Genomic DNA, 9,319 nt, shown 5'->3' on the forward strand with positions numbered 1-9,319 from the left:
GTTTCATCATTCCTGCGTACGCAGTGCATGATGTCATCAGGATCGCGCGTGTGCCTGCGCTGCTGTACGAAGTGGGCTTGGAACTTTTCTAATAGTTCCTCGAACCCATCAATTTGCCCAGTCGGCAAGCTCTCGAACCATACCCGCGCCGCGCCCGTTAGGCAGCGAGCAGACATATGACACCATGTTGGCATCGTCCAGCTCTCTAGGTTTCCCGTGTTGTAAAAACCTTGCAAGAAATCGTCTGGATCTGTCGTGCCGTCATATTTACCCAAACCACTTGGCATCTTGGTCTTATGCTGGATGGGAGCCTGCGCGATGCGCGCAGTGAACTTTGAGTGTTTCACCAAGATGGCTGGTCTGTAGGGTGTGGTTACGTCCACTTGCCCTCTGACTGGTGGGCTGTACGGCATGTGCAGATCCAGATCGGCTCTGGCTCCAGGCGCCATGTTCACAGGCGCGCGGAGCTGTGAGCCTCCTGCATGAGTATCCCGCGTCTTCCTCATGCTATGCACTTCTTCATCACTGAACTCAGTGTGTGCAGTGTGAACAGAATGTCCTTCTTCCGGCGCGCGCGGCCTTTTTGTAGTCTGCTTATCAAACGCTTGCCTTTGTGTTTGGTCGGCTAGCTTCTTCTGTTTGACCATTTCATTGTACTTTTCCATCAGACGCCGCTGCTCGTTTATGAGCCATTCATTCGGATCATTTGTTTCTTCTTCTGGACCCATTGGTCCTTTCAGTTTCGCGCCGGCCATATTTTGTAACGTGAGATCGTCTGGAGGAGTTTCAGTCTGGCCGTGAGGGGTTGTGACGAAGGGACGGTTGCTGGTGGTACGCGTAGAATCACGCGAAACCCTCAGAACCTGCTGTCCGTCGTTAACACCCTCACGTTCAATATCCTCCAGAGCTTGATCAACGTTACGAACGCCAGAAACCATGGTGATTGATTTTTTTTATGTAGATCTGATGAGATCTGATTGCCGATGTAACAGTGGATGGCGCCAATGAAGAAACGTGGATCTACTCACTGGTAGCAGATCTACTTTCCTCGGGTTTTGATTGTACTATTTCACCGATGGTTCTTCTGGATCCGTGTTCTTCCACCTACAAAATGAACAACGCCGTTAACTTACCCCTCAGAAAGGGACAGAGGGGTCCTCTTTGGGGTAACCCTCCGGCGTGAGAATAAGTATATGGTGGAGAAGATAATAATGTGTGAGTAAGGGAATCTCAAGAGTATTGCTTAATAGCTGAATACTGTATGATTGTGTGACTGTGTGTTTGTATGTAACTGACTGTGAGTGAATGTAATTCAATATGATTGAATGTGATATCACTGCCTGTAACTGTCAATGATTGAGTATGAATGTCCCCATCAAAGTGGAGTTGATGCTGTATTTATAGTGCTAGGGTTTCCACTGGTTGGGCTCAACCTCGTTGGCCTCCTCCAATCGCACTGCGCCACGTGTCCTCTGGGACACCTGGCGCTTTCTCGTTGGTTGTAATCACGTGGTAACACATGTGTCATGCTGAGTTGTCGACCTTTCATTTGGCAGCTGTCAACATCAGCATATTCTTACTCCTTAAAAAGATGCCTTCTGGAAGGTTGTCTGACGTGCACAATCAAGGTTGCCCTAATCCTGATTTGGATGAGGACGAGGTCGATTATGTGCATGTGTGATATGCGCCAATCCTGAGGATGCGCGAGGTCTTCTCTTTATTCTCACGCGCAGATATTTCATGCGCAGATGTGATATGCACGAGCATGTGATATGCGCCGCGCGCGGACGCGCCGCGCGCATATGTGATGCGCGAGCATATGTGTGCCTGGGCAGATGTGGTATGCACGAGCATGTGATATGCGCCGCGCGCTGACGCGCCGCGCGCATATGTGATGCGCGAGCATATGTGTGCCTGGGCAGATGTGGTATGCACGAGCATGTGATATGCGCCGCGCGCTGATGCGCCGCGCGCATATGTGATGCGCGAGCATATGTGTGCCTGGGCATATGATGCCTGAGCATGTTTTGTATGCGCCATGCGCATAGGTTTTGGCTTTGTGCCTTCATAATGTCTTTATCTTGTGGGTTGACCCGCCTTGCTCGGTGTTGAGGCGGATACATACCTCTTCAGTATACATGTGATGCCACTAAATTCGATGCTCACCTCGAAAAAACGAATAACAAAACAGATGTAGGTGGCACAAAAAGGCAAATAGCCGGAGGCGAGAGTTTTGAAGCGCTATTCTTTAGATGTTTCATCGACGAGACATAAATGAAGAAGTAGAAATAAGACACGCAAGCACACACATGTTGAATCCCCTAAAAATACAAGGATGCCCCAACCATTCATAGAATGCGCATGAATGTACTACCAAGAGCTTAGTTACGTGTAACACAACGGTGACTTGATGTTATCATACCAAAGGCAAATAAAAAAGAGTATAATTGATGAAAAGTGTCATTTTGTGAGACAAAAGCAACTCCACAATTGGCTAGACCGAACGCAGTAGGAGCATTGTCAGGGAGTTTCGACCCAAAACGCTATGGAACACCGCCCCTGGCGTTTTTGGGCGTCAAAATGGCACCCAAACTCCCAAAGTTGTGAAGAAAACGCTAAGGGTGCAAAGAGGTGGGGCCATCACATTTTTCCAGCCAATGAGGAAGATAATGGTGGGCGTTTCTCCATCACTACGGATGGTCTTGTAATAAAAAGAATTGATTTCAAATTTATTATTTCAATAAGTTTGATGAAGCAACAATACATTTCTAAATATTTATATTATTTAGTTTCATCTTTCATTTATAAAAAATGTTAATACATTTCATATTTCAATCTCTGTTGGTGAGTAGACATGCCATTTCTTTTTAACCTGCAACTATAAACAGATTACAACTCTCTAACCATCTCATAATAAATATATAATGTATGCAAAAAGAAAAATAAATATTTAATCTTCTACACGTATCAGATTAAAAATAAATACTTAGACACGAGAGAAAGTTATACACTTTTGATGGTCTTGTCCCTTGCATTGAAAACCACCTAACACAAACTTTATCTTTTGATGGTGATGTTTTTATAAAAGCACCTAAGTGATTCAGTTGAAATGTCTAATTTATGGAGATAGACCTACGTGGGGATTTTATGTTCTTAAATGCCTTTAACATATTGTATTCAAATAAATGCAAATTTCAGCATTGAATGAGATGAGTGACATGGGACCAAAAACTCTTGCCACATGTTTGATTTAATGCTCGTAAATTAAACTTTTGTTCTGGCTGTAAGCTACACTTTTAAGAATGGTGACCTTATTATACATGATTATTAGCTGTGATCTAGTTGATTTTGTTATCCTCGATAACTACGTACTCATCCATATCAAATCTACGTGCTAAAAGCAAAATATCAAGGACAATTAACGTTCAACAATCAAAGTTATGGAAAGATCAAGGTCAGAGTATCTAAGGTGATGGTATGATGCTCGCACCAACAAAAGAACATACAATATTGCTAGATATGATATTTGTAACCATTGTTTTAAAATAGGTAAATGGAAGAGAAACTAACCAGGTACCCAAGTAATGGATTATAATATCAACCAGGGAGGGGGGTTGTGAAGTCTAATCTTTTAGTGTTGTTTGGGTTTAATATTTGGGTTTTGTGTTTCGAGTTAACCAGTTCAGGTTTTCATGTATGAAAGCATAACTAAACCCGGCTCTAATGACAATCGGTTTTCAGGTACGAGTTCTTAGGCTACGTGTGAGATCGGGTCGAAACGTCTTTCGGGTGCCCTTGGTCTCTTCAAGATCGCTCTTGGGTTGATGTCTTAGGGATATATAACTTTTACATGTATATGTGGGTTCAAAATGACTAAAATATGATTTTAAAAGTCGTCAAAATGACAAGCACAATTCCAAAATTAGTATTGTTTGACTTTTGAGTCAAAATGACTTAATTCATCCCATCTCAAATATGGGGTGAAAGTTACTTTTTTTAGTCGAAATAACTTAATGTATGTTCGGCTAAGGGGGTGTTTGGGATTCCTTATTTTTACCTTTTTAACTCATGAAAAAGTTATAAGTATATAACCTTGTGAGTTTTGAAACTTTTTCTCTTACATATTAAGCAAACTCAAACACATTTTTAAATTATTAGTTATAAGTTTTAACGAGGACAAAAATAAGGAATCCCACATTTGATTCATGCCTTTTGTTTTAGATCGCCTAGAAAACAAAAAAGTCGATTTGTGTTTTAGATTGCACATTTGATTCGTGTTTTCTATAATACATACTAACCTAGTTTTTATTGTACAAAACAAAAATATTATAGTCGAGTTTGATATTTGAAGTTAGAACTCGAGCTTCTTTTAACTCGGGAAAATGGGCTGGTCTACCGAAAATTTGCTAGTAATTTAAAAATAAAAAAAATCACGTACCACCTTCTGATTGGACCTATTTCTTGACTGTTCGCCTTCACTATTTATATAATTATATATATGCACATTGCATCCCTCTACCTTAAAACCTTCCCACTGCCTCCTCCTCAACTTCTTCAAGCTTCATCATGCAGCTTTGTGCAACAGATAAATGCATGATTGAGGATGATCCAGAGTTAGTTCATTCTGTCTTAACTCTTGTTCTTGTAGGTAGAACTGGAAATGGAAAGAGTGCCACTGGGAACTCCATCATTGGATCCAAGAAGTTTAAATCCAAACGCAGTTCTTCAGGAATAACAACTGCTTCTGAGTTGAACACAACTGTTTTGAAAGAATCTGGACTCATGCTTAATGTCATTGACACTCCAGGTATTGATCATGTTAATAAAACCATGCATGCATATACAAATTTTATATATTGTAACATTTTAATTACACCATGGCGCGCAGGATTCTTTGATTCTTCTCTTTCTCTTGACTATCTCCGGAAGGAGATTGTTAGAAGTATTGTTTTGGCTAGTGATGGAATCCATGATGTTCTTGTTGTTTTCTCGGCTTGCAATCGCTTTTCGGATGAGGAGAAAGCTGTAATAAGTAGCTTGGTTGATTTTTTTGGAAGTAAAATCTATGATTACATCATTGTTGTTTTCACCGGTGGTGATGAACTTGCCGAAGATGGAATTAGTTTGGAAAAGTTTATAAGTGATAGCCCCGAGTCATTGAAGGTATTATACATGCATTTGTAGTATTTGTATTAGGCTGCTGTAATTCTAGCTGTTTGGAACTTCTTGTACTTTTAGTTGAAATAGTATGTTTGCACATGTTATGATTTATCGTAATCTTGGTTTTAATGTTTATTATATATCAAGAATGATATGCACTTTGTCTTGTTTACTGGTACTCTTATTGTTTTACAGTTTGAGTCTAAGTTCATCGAGATGAAGTTGAAGCTTGAACGAGCATTGAAAGAAGAACGGGACGCTCGTGAAAGGGCAGAATGGAAGGCTAAGAAGGAACGTAAGAATCACAAGGAGAAAATAAATAAGATGGAAGAAGAGCTAAAGAAAGCCAAACAAGGTAGCGGGTGTGCCATTATGTAATTCAGTTGGATGAAACATGTTTTGAATGGATAACTGTCTTTTGTATCATTATTAATATTATGTCATGCCATTATGTAATTCAGTTGGATGAAGCATGTTTTGAATGGTACTGTTTATGTGTGTTTTAATACGTTTCACTAAGTATTGCATGTTTATGAGTTTTTGTGAACGTACTACTAGTAAGTACTGAATGTTAACCCATCGTCAATTGAGTTGATGCAAACCCAAGAAAATTCTCACAACTGATTACACCATTAATACCATCATACATAGAGGTGCACAAGTAAACTGGTTCCGGACCCGACCCTACCCTATCCGCGGGAACGGACCGGGCTTTGGGTTTCTCCCTAGAACTGTACCTGGAACCGGAACCCGGTAGAACCGGTCCCACCAATACCTGGTTAAAACCCGATCTAACTCTTCCAAAAACCGAAAAACCCTGTCAAATACCCGACTATACCCGGAACCAGTTCCTACCTTGTTCTGGTTCCTACAAACACCTGTTTGTGCTCCTCTAATCATACACATGTATTTTTGTCTTAGGGCATTTTTCAATACACAAAAGTAAAGGGTGTTTGATTCTATGTGTGCCTTCAAACCAGTGTTGTCTGGATTGCTCGACGGTCGAAAGTTGATCGAGGCTTGATCAAAAAATACTCGTTTGATTCCGGTTTGGTTTGTATACGAGCAGAGTTTGGCTCGGTTTGTAAAACTGTCGGGCATGAGCAAAGGTCTGCTTGCTTGTTTGACTCAAATTATTTTTTTACATCAATTAATTCGTATCTTTCTTTCGATCAAAATCCGTAAAACATTAGTTTGAAATTGGGAAAAATATATAACGCCATTAAGTTATTGTTAACGGAGGACCATTAAGAACCAACCTTTTGAAATTCAGTCGGTCGGTTTATTTGATACAAGTTTTATATAAACAAAATTAAACTAGATCAAATATAAAACCCTATCTGTCGGTATATTTGATACAACTTCGTTTTGTAAAGAAATATTATCAAAATGGAGATCAAATTAAACAAATCACTAAACATGTATTTTTTTTAAAAAGCATTTATATACTAAAACTTAAATATAATAAAAATATAATAGCCAAAATCATATTGATAGGTGTAAATAGTACAAATGTATTGATATTGTAACAATGAAAGAGTACATTAAGGGGGTGTTTAGGATTGCTTATTTTTATCAACTTATAATTTACTAGTTTTTTAAAAAGTAATAAAGTGTTTAGGATTATTTATATTGTGATACGAAAAATTCTATTAGTTACACTTTTATAACTTATTAACTTAATAAAAAATTATAAGAATGTAAAATAAAAAATACCAAACACCTCTAATTAAAATAGGGATGTGTTATTCATACACCCTTTATATGGTGTATATAGAGATAATATGTGTGTTAAAAGAGTGAATATTTAAAAAAGGTGTGTGAATAACCATTGCCTTCAGATAAAATCCAAATGAATCTCTAGCTAGTACCACTTCGTAGACTGCAAATGAGATGACTAGACACTTCACATCAACTTAAATTCAAGCCAAAGCAAGTGCTTTATCTTCTTCATTTTCAGACATGCATCTTCTTTCATTATGTTCTCTCGTAGTTTAATGTTGAGCATTTATTAAGTTTTTTACTTTTAATGGCGAACTGACAGTAAGTTTATTCTTTGTTTGGTTTTATATATCTTCATATAGCAGATAATTCTTCTAATTAATATTATGATTATATTCAGACACATAGATTTAGATCATTGATGCTAGCTATTTGCTGATTTCCCTGAGGTGAGTTCATACTCCTGCCACTAGATCCGAGCTTTTTACACTCCTTTTGACATATGAGTTAGTTTTGAGTTTATTCACTCTATTGTTTATGGTGATCTAATTATGCATGGGTCAGTTGTCGCTGTTTTGACCAAAACTTTTAAAAAGTTTGACCATCTATAGTAAGAATGGCCTTTCGGAGTCGGATGAACATTTATTTTTTTTTCAAAGTTTGACCGTCTAGAATTCCGGAAGGCTGTTTTGACCAAAAATTTTAAAAGTTTGACCATTTACGATAAGAATGATGACTATCTTTATGGTTAGATCAGTTGTCCGGATATTGTTTGGACAACCGTTCTAATCGATAAATTATAAAGTTTTACTTTATTTGGTCAAAACAGTCGTTTGATTGTTTTGTGAACGGCCGTTTGATGGTGTGAAATCAGATGAGGGTGGTGTAGTTATATCATGACCGTAAGATACAAATTATATATTCTGATACTCAGGATAATGGAGACACAAAACCATAAACTTAAGATCATTGCTTGTGCCGGCGGGGCGTGGGAGACGGTTAATGGGGTCTTACGGTATAGGCCGGTAGGATTAGCCAAACGTATCTTACAGTTGTGTAACATATTCCCAGTTGATGACTTGTGTTGCTAGTAAGCTGAATGTATCTTTGCAAACTGGTTTTAGAGCAACTTACCAGTTTCCGCTTTCATCTACTAACCGAAACAAAAATGTAGTTGTCGACATAGCTGATGATGAGGACGTTGAGGTATTCATGGACACGGCACTTAAAGCGTCCCATGAACTCGTTACCTTGTATGTTGTAGAGTCTGTTCCAAGCCGCCAGGAACAATCGAATGCCGGTAACAATGAAACTAGGCCTGTTTTTACTCATCAACATCTTTTTCCTGAACATGAACCTGTACATGCGGCTGGTACATCGAAAAATGTTACACATGTTTCCGAATCAGAAGATGATTACGGAGATAGAAAGGATTGGTTTCGTGATCAGAAACTTGGTTCGAATGGAGTTGATGGTATTGCGTAGGGGGATGTTGGAGATGTAATGTCTAGGAAAAGAAGACTATTTTGTAATGTGGTAATGGGTATTGGTTTAAGAACAGTTTATCCTAACCATTTTGTATGTTGTTATAATATCGTTTCGATGTTGGTTTTCTGAAAATCCATTTCCTTGCCAAGATTTTCTTTGTTAATTTCAGATCAATTGCATTTTATATGTGTTCATTACTTCATTGTGAAACTTGTTAGCTAAAACTTAATTAAAATAAGAATTGGTAAGTTAAAGTTTAGGTTTAAGTCAACAAAGTTAGATGGGTTAGTCATTTTGGAAAGATGTGGCAGCAGCTAAGTAAGTTTGGTATGGAGTTGAATATGTATCTTTTCAAAGGGACTATTCTTAACAAGTTGAAATTTAGATCAGTTTGTTAGTAAGTAATAACCGTTAAAAGGTTCAATTTAGGGGTTTAGTGTTTATAAACCAGTGAGTTAGATTACTTTGTTTAATGTAATTCTTCTATTTCGATTCCTTTCTTCTGTAATCATTTTCAGTTCTTGAATTCAATATTAATCGCTTAGTTTTCATATTCGATTCTTGTTTTCATTGGTGTTCTACATAACAAATGGTATCACAGCCAAGTCGTGGCTTGATTATTTGAAATAATTCGTTTGTTTTGCAATTGATGATCAAGAATGATGTCTGTCTGGTTTAAATTGGGGAAATCCGATAGTAGGAATGACCAATAAAGAGAACATACCCAAAAAGGCCCACAATGCGATCGTCTAGAAGGTGATCAAGTTCGCCGCAAGGTGTCAAAAGAACCATATGCAGCCGGTGTTTGGTCCAAACTGGAGTTTTTTTTTTTAATCCCGTAAATCCTTTTATAGATAACACAAACCGAACTATATCTGAATAATGGGTAAGCGAGCAACCCTAAACTAGAGTCAAAATATACATGACTAAGTGTTTAGCTAATCATTTG

General features: G+C 38.2%; 1 pseudogene; it reads left to right on the forward strand.

Moving 5' to 3' along the window:
- Positions 1–4,534: 4,534 nt before the first annotated feature.
- LOC143554191 (immune-associated nucleotide-binding protein 9 pseudogene) lies at positions 4,535–5,234 on the forward strand (annotated as a pseudogene).
- The last annotated feature ends 4,085 nt before the right edge of the window (positions 5,235–9,319 follow it).

This window comes from Bidens hawaiensis, unplaced genomic scaffold (assembly GCF_021521415.1).
Source record: "Bidens hawaiensis isolate Kalapana, Puna unplaced genomic scaffold, B.hawaiensis_p1.1 tig00017565_1, whole genome shotgun sequence".
NCBI classification, from domain to species: Eukaryota; Viridiplantae; Streptophyta; class Magnoliopsida; order Asterales; family Asteraceae; genus Bidens; species Bidens hawaiensis.